Below are 16,168 nucleotides of genomic sequence, written 5' to 3'. Positions count from 1 at the left end.
TCTTTGGTCTCTTTGCCTCATTCTACAACTATCACCATAAAATATCAACCTTCACTTTCTCCTCAACCCGGGGTGATGCTTCGAGCTGCCCACCAATGCCTCCAACATAAATGCACAATCCACTTTGTTCCCTTGCCCTCCACACCCACCTGTTCCCCCTGCATCTCCTCCCCACACTGCAAGGCCCTGCCCCTCGTCTCATCAACAAAGGTGAACACTGTACTCACACCACTGGCTCTCCACTCAGCCCCATGGGTCCACAGGATAAAATGATGAACACAGCTGTCCCCATTCAATTCTCTTCTGTCTCTGGCTGCATCTTTGTTCCAGTTGATCTTTCACATATTTGCAGATTCTTCCTAAAATGTGATGATAATGTGCACCTACTCTGCTTCAACTTGATGGTAACTTTGACTTTTCACCTCCAGTCCATCTGCTTCTGCTTCACTTACTGTATAGGAGGGCATTTCTTTCTCTGCTGCTCTCTCTGTCTCCCTGTTTCTCTCTCTCTCTCTCTCTCTCTCTCTCTCTCTCTCTCACACACACACACACAAACACACACACACACACACACACACACATACTCATCTCCGCACTATTGTCCCCGATGCTCTCAGTCAAAGATGCTTAACCTTCCCCAGGCCACTGTTCCATATCCAAACCTCAAGGCTGGTCTCACTTGTCCCCTCCTGGGAGATACACTCCAGAACAGGCTGTTACCCTCCAGACTTACTGAGACACCTCTTTTTTGATGCTCCTGTGGGTCCTTGGCATCCCTTTAAAGAATCCTCACAACTCTACATTACCACGTGGCTTCATCGGGCACACAGGTCATGCGTCTTCATCTTGATAGTCCCAGCCTAGAGCTAAGCACTTGACACTGGTGGGAGCCCCCAAGTGTCCGATGAATACCTGGAAATATGAACGAATGAGGCCTGATCGTGATAGGCATGTGCATGTACAGTGTGACAACAGGCAATAGTCATGTGCTCTCCGCTTTTCTCTTCCCCCAGCATCTCCTAGAACCTACGTGGAGCCGCCAGCCCCCGGCTACCCAGGTCCTTCCAGCATCCCCAACGCCAGCTCTGGGAGGAAGAACAGAGAGGAATTCTGACTGTACCTTGACCGGCGAAGACTTTACAAGTTCAACAAAATTGATTTTTCCAGGCTTGCATGGCTTGGCATAAAAGCCAGACAGATTTTTATTGAATCTGGCCTTAGGTGGTTAGATTTTTGACCTTAACAATGTGGCCAATAGATTCAACCGTGAATAGTTTTTGTTTTCTCATTTTCACCACATAGGCTCACTTCCCCACACAGGCCAGTAGGTTCAGACGTCCTGGTCCCTTCCCTGGGATCTGTGGTCGTCAGTAAGTGGTGGGCGCTTTTCGGAGCAGCAGCGTGATGAGCGGAATGGCAGGAAACACCCACTGGTGTTTAGCGGCTGTTTGTGTTTCTCAGTGGCCCCTGTAATTGGGAAGCTGTCTTGCCTTCCAGTTATGCAAAGGGTAATAAAAAGAAAATTAGGGAAAGCGTATGAGTACAACAGCAGATCTAGACCACTGATATTTTGTAATTTTGCACAAATACAATACAGATTTCCCTCCCTCCAAATCCACTCAACTGTAGTGAATACTGAACAGAGAGAACTCAGAAAGCTCCACTTGAAAATCTAAGCACAAATGAGTATCTAATCTTGCCGTCTTTGAACATGATCCAGTCCACTGTGAGCACCAATTCAGTTAAGGCAGGAATCCAAGGTTGTTGTTTCTTCTGATGAAAAGCATTCATCAGGAGGATGGAAACACAGCTTGCCACAAGGAAAACGGGTCCCTTTTACGATCGGAGGATTCTACCACGTCTTCATGACACTGTCTGCGGTGACCTCACCCACTCATTCACATGCTACTCTACCTATCTTTAATGACCCAATCAAAAAATGGGCCAAAGAACTAAACAGACATTTCTCCAAAGAAGACATACAGATGGCTATCTTTAAAAAAATTCAAAAGGAAAGGAAAGAAACATATTCCTTCTGAGAAGATGAAGAATGCAAGGGTACATTTTCCAGAAAGGAGAACACAATCTGAACATCCCCCTTGTTTGCAAATGAAAACAAAAAATCAAAGTTTCTATCCACAACCTACTTCCTGTAGATTAGCAAAATTATATAATTAAAGGGATTATTTCTTGAGAATGAAATCAATCCATATAAATAACCTAGTAAGTCTTATTTTATTTTGATTTATTTTTGGCTGTGCTGGGTCTTCATTGCTGCCTGTAGGCTTTCTCTAGTTATGGCGAGCGGGGGGCTACTCTCTAGTTGCAGTGGTCAGGCTTCTCTTGTTGCAGAGCACAGACTGTAGGGTTGAAGAGCTTCAGTAGTTGTGATGCACGGGCTTAACTGCTCCACGGCATGTGGAATCTTCCCAGATCAAGGAATCAAACCCATGCTTTCTGCACTGGCAGGCAAATTCTTAACCACTAGACCACCAAGGAAGTCCCACTTAGTATGTCTTAATGTAAACAAATGGTGAGGTTTTTTTTTTTTTCACTTGGTACTCCTTTGTATTATGAAAAGTGAAAGTGTTAGTCGCTCAGTTGTGCCCAACTCTTTGCAACCCCATGGACTGTAGCCCACCAGGCTCCTCTGTCCATGGAATTCTCCAGGCAAGAATACTGGAGAGGGTTGCCATTCCTTTCTCCAGGGATCTTCCCAGTTGAGGGATCAAACCTGGGTCCACTGCACTGCGGGCAGGTTCATTACCATCTGAGTCACCAGGCCTTTGTATTAAACTTTCTATAAAACACCCTTGAAGGGAACAGGTTACCTAGAACCATCCTCACAGTTCAGACTCTTGGTTGGGAGACAGCATCTCATGGCCTGCTTACAAGCTCACATACTTTTCCAATGCACCTCCAGCATGTTTCAGTATTCTTTTTTTCTTGCTACACAACTGTAGGGCATGCAATGCAGTTATATAACTAAGCACAAAAACAAAGGCTGTATATATATGGTGCTTTGTCAATGATACCGGCCAGCGTTTTAACATGTAATTTATTTACAACGTTGATGGAGTAAGAAATAGCCTCTGCTATTACTTATGCATTTGTTGATATTTGAGATCTTTGTTTTCCTTAAAGTAGCGAACTTCTTTGCACTGATTTATTGCTTCCTTGGCTTTCTGTCTTCCAGGGCGGCAAGTGAAACCCGGAAGGGTGGCTGTCTCTGGACGGCGGGCTGCTTCCTCCAGGTGTAAGTCTCTCCCTTCTGGAGGAGGCACTCTGGACCTCTTTGATTTCCACTCATATCTTTTCCAGAATGTTCCTTGTGTGAACAGAAGGAGGAGAAAGGGCCAGACTCTCAGGGCCCAAGTTTAGCTCTCGATCGTTACAAGCATGTTTGTTCCTACTCTCAGAACCAGCTGGAAATGGCCAAGATGAGGTTTCGACCCTAACATTTTTCTGGCAGTCTACAAGGTTTCTGAGCTTCTTTACTTAACGCACTTAGCATCTGGACCAGCTTAACTTTCCTGCGGCGATGTTTTGGATACTTTAATGGATAGGAAGTGCCTTCTCATTTTCTCCCCTTTGGGGGAACCAAGACTCCTGCACAGATTTTCCTCTCAGGTTTGAATGAGAGGTCTCAAGTCAAAGCCAGAATTTTTTCCTCTTCTGCACATGCCATGTACCCAAGCCCCAGGAACGTCCTTCTGGGGGCGACGGAGGGCACCCTCAGAGTCCCTGTGCAGGTGGCAGGCAGAGACAAGGGCAGAAGATTAGACTTCGTGCTTCGTTATAATTATTTTTAAATTTATGATTCTTGTCCCTTTCAGTCTTGAAGGGGCGTTCTTAAAAGTATTTTTCTTGGCTACCAGCTAAGGTTTGTTGAAAACTAAAGCCAGAGTTAGGGGAAAATTTAGAGGACAGGGAAGTGGATGGCCCCCTGGGAACAGTAAGCCTCATTTCCCGGCCTTGTACAGACACTGAAGGCCGAGGACCTCGCAGGGCTTGGAGTCCTCAGCCAGCAAAGCAACGGCCGGTGTTGACAGATGGGCCACCAGAGCTCATGGTGAAGCCAACTGCAGTCAGATGCAGAGAGTTGTGTATGTGTGTGTGTGTGTGTGCGTGTGTGTGTAGCGTGTGGTGTCTGTTAGTCACTCAGTCATGTCCGACACTTTGCGACCCCATGAACTGTAGCTCACCAGACTCCTCTGTCCGTGGGATTCTCCAGGCAAGGATACTGGAGTGGGTTGCCATTCCCCTCTCCAAGGGATCTTCCAGGACCAAGGATTGAACCCAGGTCTCTCACATTGCAGACAGATTCTTTACCATATCTGAGCTACCAAGGAAGCCCCAGATGCAGAGAAGACTCTCCCCTATTTTACACGGAGACAACTCCAAGATGAGGTGTAAAGGCAGCTCAAAAAGTAACATGAAATATAGTTTCTCCAAGAAAAACAAAAGCCTTAACAAACTACAAAGTCCCAAAACCAGGGGCCAGTATCCTATGTGGAGAGCTGTCCCACAGCGAAGACCCTTCCCCAGGGATGGCTCAGCCCCTGGAGCTTCTGACAGCTCTTTGAAAATTCCCTGCACATGAGCTGAGTCTCATCAACCCAAAGGGGACTCTGAGGGAAAGATTCGAGTTCTGTCCTTAATTTCTCTGTCTTCAGTGTCAGGAGCAGAGCCATACAACCCTGGCTTTATAGTTACCAGTGGCGCCCTCTGTCCACCTCAACCTGCTCCACCAGCTGGAAGGTCAAAGGACAAAGGGCAGCCCCATTTTGGAGACTGCTCAAGAATTCTAAAATACTCAGGGGTGAACTGGATGGAAAGGAAAAGGAAAAAACTCTGTGTAGAGTGGAGTGGTGGGAAATTCATTTCCAGAGGAAGTAGAATTGAATGACAGGACTTTCAAAAGAGAATGAAGCCTACCTAATATCCTAGAACAAATTAAGGCTGCCAGAAACTCATGTGGCTTGCTTGTCAGAACACTTTTGATTAGAGTCTCATTGTAATAATTATAAATTTAGTTGGACAACTCACATCAATTCCCGCTTCTGTTGTTTTAAAGATACTGTCTCCGTCACACCCTTTTAATTTTTAGAACAACATTCTCTTTGGCAAAATCAATGCATTGAGTTTCATACTTATGTTTTTGGATAAATTGTGGGGCAACAAATTTCCATACTGCTATGAGAAACTTCTCAATTCATGTTTATATTTTATATTTACTTTTATAGCAATGTGTTCTACTATTTTTAAATTACAAAATGAGATTGGGCACATAAGAACTACTAGCACCTGGTTGAATGTGGTATAGGCTTGAAATCACTCCCTGAGCTACACACAGATCTACTGGCAAAGGACAAAGAACTTACAGTCTGGCCAGTCACTGGCTGAACATTAAGTTATGCTGAGCCATTGGTGACTTCCAGGAATCCAGGATTAAAAATAAAAACAAGGCAATGGGGACAGGGGCAGCTGAGCTGTGACCTCCAGGCAACACACTTTGGAGAAAGTAGATTTTGTAGAATTAGTCCAGACAAACCATTAAACACATAAACTAACAAAACCAGCAATAGCAACAAGGCCCCAAGGAGGAGGAGGGATCACTACTGAAAATCCAGAGATGCTACAATTTAAGATTTTCTTTTCGTTTTTATTATTGGAGGCTTATTTCTTTACAACATTGTGTTGGTCTCTCCATACATCAACATGAATCGGTCAGAGGTGTACTTATGTCCCCTCCTTCCTGAAACCCCCTTTCATCTCCCGCTCCATCCCACCCCTCTAGGTTGTCACAGGGCACCGAGTTGAGCTCCCTGTATCACACAACAAATGATGTAGATGAACCCAGAGTCTATTATGCAGAGTGAAGTAAGTCAGAAAGAGAAAGACAAATATAATATATGATTTTAAATGCCCAGCTTTCATTGGGAGACAGAGGGATTGAGGGAGAGAGAGAGAGATGCAAATAAACAAGACGTGACCCTTACCCCTTTCCTTTTCCCTGTGACCTTTTCCCTTATTTTCCCATCAGGAAAACTGTGGAAAATAGCAACTGCCTTTGATAAGGGCCAGAGGTCTACGGAAACAGGTAAAATTTTCAAAATAAGTCTTTCAACTAAGAATCTCACAGCCAGCAAGCTATCTTTCAAAAATGAAGGCCAGGAATACTTGACCGATAGAGAGTTGGGTGTCTGACCCGATTTAGGCCAATCTTAGAATTTTTAAATTAGAAATAAGAAATGGAGTCAAGAAGTTTCCAGTAAAGGAAACTCAGACAGCCAAGATTTTTTCCTGGGTTGAGGGAAAAGAATGAAGCTGACAGAGAAGCAGATTATTTTTTAATGCCTCAGTAATATCCTCTATAAAATGGGGAGTAATTACATAGCTACTTCATATGGTTAAGTGAAAGTTGTTCAGTCGTGTCCAACTCTTTGCAACCCCATGAACTGGGGTCTGTGGAATTCTCCAGGCCAGATTACTGGAGTGGGTAGACTTTCTCTTCTCCAGGGGATCTTCCCAACCCAAGGATCAATCCCAGGTCTCCCGCATGGCAGGCAAGTTCTTTAGCAGCTGAGCTACAAGAGAAGCCCAAGAATACTGAAGTGGGTAGCCTATCCCTTCTGCAGACGATCTTCCCAACCCAGGAATCGAACCGGGGTCTCCTGCATTGCTGGCGGATTCTTTACCAACTGAGCTATGAGGGAAGCGCTCCTATGGTGATGCAGAAGCTAATAAGTCAATATCTAAAAAGTGCTTAGGAGAGTGCTTTGGACATAATAAATGCTACATAAATATAAGCTACTTACTATTATTCAGTGAAATTCTAGTTTTAAGCAGGAGTAAGTGAGAGAATCTTGGCAGCACTGAAGTCTCTGTTTCTAAGATTATGCATCTTGGGAAAGTGGCATTTCAAGAAATTCTTTTTTTTTTAACTTTCTTCAGTATACCCTCATATTTCTAAATGAATAGTGTCCAAAAATGGGGGGTAAAAAGTGAAGGCCAAGGGAAATCAACTCCTCTCATGACAGTATTAGGAGCTCTGATGACCTGCTCTCCAAGGAAACTGATGAGAATTATCTTTTTAAAAACCATTTAAAGCTTCTGGATGTGGTCCTAAGGGCAAATAGCAAATGAAGAGACATCTATTGAAGAAAATCCATGGAACTCCAGTAAGAAAGCGTACGGTAAATGAACCATGACCCTTCTCTCTTCCCCTGTCCCAGTTCAGCAAGGTTCAGACTCCACTCTAGAAAGCTGCCACAAAAAACACAGGGCTCCCTCCCCCGACCCCCCACCAGCTCCCAGGCAGAGGGCTTTCTTCCCAGAAGGAGCAGGACACCATTTCTCATCCTGCCTCAGCTTAAGAATTTGAATTCATACACACACACATAAAAGTAAAAAAGCACCAGTAAGGGGAATTTTGTCATTATATGAAACAGCATAAATGCATGCCTTTCCCATTTCTTTATTATTTTTAAAGCAATTGTATAAAATAATATGAATATAATGTAGTATCTGGCTTAGCAGATATAGAAATATAATATACATGCAATACACTGGCCAATAATAGCACAAAAGGGGTGGAGAATACAAAGCCGTTTCCTGAACTTAAAGAAGAGACTACAGATGATAAAGTCATAATTACAACAATGAATTCTTGGATTTGCAACATTAATAAATATAATAGATATAACAGCATCATGAAAAAGAAAGGAAAAGATCTATATAGGAGTAACGTTTCTATGAGTGCATGCTAAGTTGCTTCAGTCATGTCCGACTCTTTGGGACCTGGTGGACTGTAGCCCACCAGGGTCCTCTGTCCATGAGATTCTCCAAGAAAGAATACTGGAGTGGGTTTCCATGCCTTCCTCCAGGGGATCTTCCCAGCCCAGGTATGGAACCTTATATCTCCTTATATCTCCTGCATTGGCAAGCGAGTTCCTTACCAGGGAAGCCCTTTCAGTTCAGTTCAATTCAGTTCAGTCGCTCAGTCGTGTCCGACGCTTTGCGACCCCATGAACTGCAGCACGCCAGGCCTCCCTGTCCATCACCAACTCCCGGAGTCCACCCAAACCCATGTCCATCAAGTCGGTGATAACATCCAGCCATCTCATCCTCTGTTGTCCCCTTCTCCTCCTGCCCCCAATCCTTCCCAGCATTAGGGTCTTCTCCAATGAGTCAACTCTTCGCATGATGTGGCCAAAGTATTGGAGTTTCAGCTTCAACATCAGTCCTTCCAATGAACACCCAGGACTGATCTCCTTTAGGATGGACTGGTTGGATCTTCTTGCAGTCCAAGGGACTCTCAAGATTCTTCTCCAACACCACAGTTCAAAAGCATTCATTCTTTGGTGCTCAGCTTTCTTCAGTGTCCAACTCTCACATCCATACATATAACTGTAATTGTGCAAGGGTAAATATGAAGCTGATTCTGATATGTTAAGATGCAAATAACAAACCCTAGAGTGGTGGCTTGAAAAATCAGGAAATGTCATTTGGAGAAACTAATATGCTACATCAGAAAATACCCAACAAAACAGAGCAGTGAAGACAGAATAGAGAAACAAAAGTATCTCAGACAAAAAAAAAAACAATAATGAGACATTGAAATCAAAAACTAAAATGGTAGATGCATGTCCAACTGTATCAATAATGCAATTAAGGGTGAATGGATTAAATAATCCAATCAAAAGTCAGACCGAATTTTAAAAAAACATGACCCAACTGTATGCTGTCTACAAAAGATGCACTTTATACTCAAAGATGAAAATTGATTTTTATATGGGTTTCTCTGGCTGTCCAGTGGTTAAGACTCCGCGTGCTGACTCCAGGGGTTGCAGGTCCACAGTCGGTGAGGTGCGGCCAAAAAAAAAAATTTTTTTTAATAGGTTTTTTTTTAAAAAGGAGAAAGAAATAAAAATATGTAAAGAACATTGTCATTGTGTGGGTAAAGGGATTAAATGCTACATGTAAACAGTACCAATTTTTCACTTGAGCAAGAGAGATTACACTGAAGAAGTCCCCAATATTACAAACAAACCAGCATTACCAAGCATTGGCTACTTCCGTCCTAGCATGACCTGTCCATCCTGAGGGTAATACAGTTCAGGCCCCAAAGTGTTTCTCTGAATTTCATGCCTTATAGCCTCAAAACAGAGGGTGAGAGCAAAGGAACCCTAGTGGCCTGTGCCTCTGCCAACCTCAGAGACAGACTTGGCTTCAGAGAACGTGGAGGTTTTAATCTGTGGAAGCACTGAGGCAAAATAATAAGTGAACAAAGACAAATGAATCTTTCCTCAGAAGGCATGAAGACAAATTCTCAAATAACAAAGCACTATTTCCCAACGGTGCCAGCCATCCATTTTCTTCCTTCTCTCTGTGTTCCAATTTGTGTTTCCAGAAGCATTCTTGAATTTTCATGGTATTTTCAACATTTCCATATTTTCTCAGGGAACATTTACAATATTAAATGATTCATAGAACCTTTAATTACATATGTATAAAATGTATGTGCATAAAATGTATTTATATTAAATCTATGTAAAATGTATGTAAAGTAAGTACCTACATTTTACACATAAATGTGCACGTATGTATGTATATATACATATACTTATGTACATACATGTACGTGTGTACATGTATGTACCTAACATGATTCCTTACATTTAAGATGGACATTGAATGTATCTGTTATAGGAATTGAAAGTAACACAATCAGGTTGGACAAAGGAGGCATATGTAACCTACATTTTTGCTTAATATGGTAGTATGAACATTGTCTTTTACAACAGAATTTCTAACTAATCCCCCATTTCTGGACATCTATGTTGTTCCCAGTTTTTGCTTTTAAAACCAGGGTTGAGATAAATAGCATTACCATCAAAGCTCTGCAAACAGTCATGGGATAATTCTCTGGAAATTACTTGCTGAGGGACTTCCCTGGCAGTCTAGTGGATGGGACTCCAAGTTTTCAATTCAAGGGGCACGATTTTGATCCTTGGTTGGGGAGCTAAGGTCCCATATGCCACATGATATAGTAAAAAAAAAAAAAGTTTTTTAAGAAATTATTTGCTGATTTAAAGGTAATTAAAAATGTTTAGCATAAATTATGCTATTTTGCGGTGACTAGTAATTATGTTAGTTTAATAACTTAAAGTATTAGTGTCTTAATTATTAGAAGTCTGTTTATAATAATTGTCTTTTTCAGTTTTTTCACATACATAAGCAAATTTAATTATCACAAGAAAAGTCATGAATGGCAGGCAATCAAATTATATCTCAGAAAATGCCCGCTGCTTTAGCTATTCTAAAAGTGGGCAATCTTAGTAAGTTGGAATTTTTTAAAAGAGACGTCTCACTCCCTCAGGGAATGAGAATAAGTAAGTAGGTGCCACATGTGCATGTATTTGTTTGTGACATTTTATTTATTTATATATTTATTACTTATTATCACAACACATATGTTTTACAATGACATTTGAGTGAGCAACCATACCACAGAAATATGCTGTGACTTGGAACATTTCTTCAATCTGTAGTTCAAATGGGAACTTTGGGTAAATACTTATTCACAAAAGAAAACTAACAGGAACAAACTTTCTTTCCATTTTTTTTAAAGTCAAGTTTACTTTAAGTGAATAATATTTGTTAATAAGGAGCAGAACCAAAGTTACTGAATAAAACCAGATAACAAAACAGTCAAAGGAAAGCTCATCTTAAAGTATTTATAGCTTAACCATCTTCCCTGGCATGAAGGCTCGTGTGTGCTATTTGCTTCTCCGGATTATTCCTACCAACACATTAATCCTTCTGTGCTATTTTGAAGGAAACTATTCAACCAAAGTAATATATTCTCATCTATTAAGCTTTACAGTTCATTGACACAAAACATATTTGCCAAATTGTCCAAAATCTGATCGATAGTCATATTTTGCTACTATTTTTTGAAAGAAAATATTAATACAAATCTTCCTTGACGTATAGTGGAGATATGTGTGTGCTCAGTTGTGTCTGACTTTTTGCAACCCTGTGGACTGTAGCCCGCCAGGCTCTTCTGCCCATGGAATTTTCCAGGAAGGAATACGGGAGTGGGTTGCCATTTTCTACTTCAAGGGATCTTCCCAACCGAGGATCAAACCCAAGTCTCCTGTGTCTCCTGCATTGGCAGGTGGATCTTTTCCACTGAGCCACCTGGAAAGCCCCACAATGGAGATACATCCCCATAAATCTATCTTAAATTGAAAATAGCATCAGTTGAAGATGCATTTAATACACCTGATATAACAAACATCACAGCTTAGTCCATCCCACCTTAAACATGCTCAAAATGCTTAGATTAGCCTATAGTTGGGGGAAAACATCTAAACACATTTTATAATAAAGTATGGAATACTTAGTGTTATTTCCTGAATACAATACCGGATGTGAAAAGCAGAGCGAGTGTCTAGGCACAGACAGTTGTGAGTATTGGGTTGTTTCCTTCGTGATGGTGATGGTGGGGCTGACTGGGAGCTGTGGCTGCTGCCACTGCCAAGCATCACAAGGGGACTGGACCCCATGTCTCTAGCTGGGAAAAGATCCAAAGTCAAAGTACAATCTTGACTGAATGCCTATCACTTTCGCTCCCTGGTAAAGTAAAAAGTTGTAAGTTGAACCATCATTAAGTTGAGGGCCCATCTATATACTTATCTTCATGTGTGTGCATGCTCATTTGCTCAGTCATGTCTGACTCTTTTGTGACCCTTTGGACTGTAGTCCGCCAGTCTCCTCTGCCCATGGATTTTTTTCAGGCAAAAAGACTGCAGCAGGTTATCTTCATGTGAAAGTGAAAGTCACTCAGTCATGTCCGACTCTTTCCAACCCCATGAACTATACAGTCCGTGGAATTCTCCAGGTCAGAATACTGGAGTGGGTAGCCTTTCCCTTCTCCAGGGGAATCTTCCCAACCCAGGGATTGAACCCAGATCTCCCACATTGCAGGTGGATTCTTTAGCAGCTGAGCCACAATGGAAGCCCAAGAATACTGGAGTGGGTAGCCTATCCCTTCTCCAGGGGATCTTCCCAACCTAGGAATCAAACTGGGGTCTCCTGCATTGCAGGCAGATTCTTTACCAATTGAGCTTGTGACAGCATACTAAATAAAATTAATGAACACTTACCAGGAGTTTCAGACTGAAGTATACATTAGACTGAATAGCACTAAGTCGAATTCTTATGAAAGCATGCTGGTTCACAGCTCAGGTAGTTTAAATATTTACGTGTCAATCTGACACTCATTACTCTGACCTGAGCACCATAAATATGCAGAAACAATGCACATTAGACAGCATGAAAACATCATTTCCCCCTACAGACACTTCTTCTATATCTTCTCTTCCAAAATCTCCTTGTCTGCTATGATCTGAATGCTTGTGTCTCCCCAAAATTCAGATGTTGAAACCCTAATACCCAATGTGATGTAATAGGAGGAGGGGTCTTTGGGAGCTGATGAAGCCATGAGGGTGGGGCCTCTAGGAATGGAATCAGTGCCTTTATCAAAGAGAACACCCCCTTCCATCATCTAAGGACACAGTGAGAAGGTACCTGGTATGAACTAGTAAGAAGCTCCTCACCAGAACCTGACCATGCTGGTGCCATGATGTTGGACTTCCAGCCTCCAGAATTGTCAGAAATAAATCTCTGTTGTGTATAAGCCACCCAGTGTGTGGTATTTTGTTTATGATAGAAACTCAAACAGACTAAGACCCTGACTGTGACTCACTGAGAAATCCTGTGGTTGAATGAAGCTCTGGTGGGTCCTTAGGAGAGGACTTTCAGGCGACAGACTATAGTGTGACTATTAGCCTCTTCTCAGACTATTTCCAAAAAAAAAAAATGCTGATGATGAATGTCTCAGATCTTGCCTGAGGCCATGAATTGAGGAGTCATGCATCAGTAGAATCCCCATGAGTTATGACTTCAGTCAGGGAACCCACAACTGTAACCCTAGAACTGAGCCAAGGCAGGCCCACGTGGAGTCAGTACTGGAGTGAGAGGGAGCCTCTGAGGGCGGGACCAGCCTCTCTGTGAATATTCAGTTCTCAGGTGACTCAGGATTTCCTCTGAATCCTAAGACACTTCTCTGCAGAAGAACCTTGGTTTCTCAAAACAACTCAAGAAGACATACAGTGGCCCCCAACAGCTGTCCTGAAAATTAGGATCTTTTCTGCCCTGGCTCCTCTGAGGCCAGAGTTGCTTACCTCGTCCTTGGTCTTATATTTATTTTCTTCCAGATTAACTTCTGGCTATAGTAAAATCAGAAAAGCACTCTGACTCCACTTGCCTCCCACCCCCATTATTGGAAGTTGGACAGAAATATCACCCCTTTAAAAGAATGGCTCTGCTGGAGCATTTAGCAAGGTTCCATATATTGTTTTCATTAGGCAGGGCTGTATAAAAATTCTTTTTTCTTAAGACAAGGCACTAATAGAAAAGGTGATTTGTCAGGAAGTATAATTATTTTTTGATTAACTACATATTATTGCATCTGCAGGAAAGTGGTGCAATAATTACATCTCTAGACGTTTCCAATCTATATTTTCATAGAGCACATGGAGTTTTATGAAACTGTATGGCAAAGAAGGCAAACCAAAAAAGAAAAAAGAAACCCGCAAGATGGACACGTTCATTTTTAACTTGTAACAGTCTGAAAGCATTTGAAGCTGCATAAATGTGACTATGAAGAAGCAGAGGTTTTTCAGGCTTCCCTTGGGGCTCAAATGGCAAAGAATCTGCCCACAATGCAGGAAATCTGGGTTCATGCCCTGGGTCAGGCAGACCCCCTGGAGGAGGGCATAGCAACTCACTTCAGTATTCTTGCCTGGAAAATCCCACGGACAGAGGAGCCTGGCAGGCTACAGTCCATGGGATCGCAAGGAATCTAACACACACACAACATGTTTTGTTTGTCCTTAGTTGTGTGCCTCCCGTAATAAAGAGAAGAAAGCATGTTGAGAAGTTAAGCTGCTCTTTATTTGCTGATTCATCTGTGCTGCCCAGCCCCTCAGCAGTGAGATGATGGTATGAAGCTGACTTGGTCTCATTGGCAATTTGACCTGGTGAGTATGCCTGGCACCGACTCTGCAACTTGTAAGCCATCATACTGGTCAGTGTGAGAGCATTGGAAGATGGTGCTCTCTCACTGGAGATAAGGAGACAGAGATGGTGATAAGAGCCCAGATTTGTCTGTCCTTTCTTCCCTGTGACTGTTGAAGACTGGGCCATATCACAGGGAAGAGGCAGAAAATAATGCATGTATAACAGAACCTTGGGCTTCCCTGGTGGCTGAGAAGGTAAAAAATCTGCCTGCAGTGCAGGAGACCCAGGTTCCATCCCTGGGTCAGAAAGATCCCCAGGAGAAGGAAATGGCAACCCACTCCAGTATTTCTGCCTGGAGAATCCCATGGACAGAGCAGCCTGGCAGACTAAAATCCATGGGTCACAAAGAATTGTACATGACTAAGCAACTATCAATTTTACTTTTAATCAGAACCTTAACAAATGGACAAATATATATATGTACATATATATATATATACACACACACACACACACACACACCAGTTAACCACAAATAGAAAAGAGCAAAATATTTTATTAGTCAATTAATCTGAAAAAAATAGTAGTATCAGTGGATAATAGGAATCCAATTCTAAGTGTAGTAGTGTGCAAAATTATTGAATGCTTTTGAGGGCCTGTAACATGAATTATAATTTGTCACTTGGCTTGGAAGTCACCAATTCCTAGAAGGCTTTTAATCTTAAGTGACATAAAAACGGAAGTACATAGTTGTTGCTGTTGTTCAGTTGATAAGTCGTGTCTGACTCTTTATGACCCCATTTTGCTCTCTGCTCCACCATTTCCCAGAGTTTGCTCAAACTCATGTCCATTGAGTCTGTGATGCTAGCTAATCATCTCATTCTCTGTCTTCCCCTTCTCCTCCTGCCTTCAATCTTTCCCAGAAACAGGGTCTTTTCCAGTGAGTTGGCTATTCGAATCAGGTAGCCAAAGTTTTGGAGCTTCAGCTTCAGCATTAGTTCTTCCAATAAATATTCAGGGTTGATTTCCTTTAGGATTAACTGGTTTGATCTCCTGGAAGCCTAAGGACTCTCAAGAATCTTCTCCAGCACCACAGTTCGAAAGCATCAGTTCTTTTTTTTTTTAAACATAAGTTCTTCAGCCTTCTTTATGGTCTCTCACATCCATCCATCTGACTCTCCCATCCGACTACTGAAAAAATCACAGCTTCAACTATATGGACTTTGTCATCAAAGTGATGTCTCTGCTTTTTAATATGCTGTTCAGATTTGTCATAGCTTTTCTTCCAAGGAGGAAGCATCTTTTAATTTCATGGCTGCAGTCACCATCCACAGTGATTTTGGAGCCTAAGAAAATAAAGTCTGTCAGTGTTTCCATTGTCCCCCCACCTGTTTGCCATGAAGTGATGGGACTGGATGCCATGATCTTAGTTTTTTGAATGTTCAGTTTTAAGCCAACTTTCTCACTCTCCTCTTTCACCTTCATCAAGAGGCTCTTTAGTTCCTCTTTGCTTTCTGCCACAAGGGTAGTGTCATTTGCATATCTGAGGTTGTTGATATTTCTCCCAGCAATATATATGTATACACATATTTATATGTTTCAGGAAATATTTATAGATGTAAAATATATGTAATATATATTATATATATAAATATACATATCAGGCATATATAATATATACACAGACATTCCTCCAAAGTATATATACAAATGAATAGTAAGTACATTAAAAATAGTCAATATTCTTAGTCATTATGGAAATGCAAATCAAAACCACAATGAAGTACCACTTCCCACCCACTAAAACAGCAATTATAAAAACAATCAGAAAATAAATTATCACAAGAATCTGAAGAAAATGAAACCCTCATACATTGCTGGTGGGACCATAAAATATTTCAGCCACTGAAATATTGGAAGAAAGTTTGGCAATTCCTCAAAAAGTCAAATGCAGAATTTCCTTATTACCCATCAATTCCACTCACAGGTATAACCCATAATAACAGTCAAACATATACATGGACACACATGTTCACAGAAGCAGTATTCATGATAGCTAAATATCTCTCCATGG

At 41.8% G+C, this 16,168-nt stretch overlaps 1 long non-coding RNA gene across 1 annotated transcript in view; it reads right to left on the bottom strand.

The window, feature by feature from the left end:
- Positions 1 to 1,178: 1,178 nt before the first annotated feature.
- Positions 1,179 to 16,168, bottom strand: part of LOC133044769 (uncharacterized) — a 41,282-nt gene continuing 26,292 nt past the window's right edge. Inside the window, exon 3 of the long non-coding RNA XR_009690054.1 lies at positions 1,179 to 1,490. This is a non-coding gene — a long non-coding RNA (uncharacterized LOC133044769). The remainder of the gene's footprint in view (positions 1,491 to 16,168) is intronic.

This window comes from Dama dama, chromosome 23, assembly GCF_033118175.1.
Source record: "Dama dama isolate Ldn47 chromosome 23, ASM3311817v1, whole genome shotgun sequence".
Lineage (NCBI taxonomy): Eukaryota > Metazoa > Chordata > Mammalia > Artiodactyla > Cervidae > Dama > Dama dama.
Note: the sequence above shows the minus strand (reverse complement) of the source record. Positions and strands in the feature narration are given on the sequence as shown.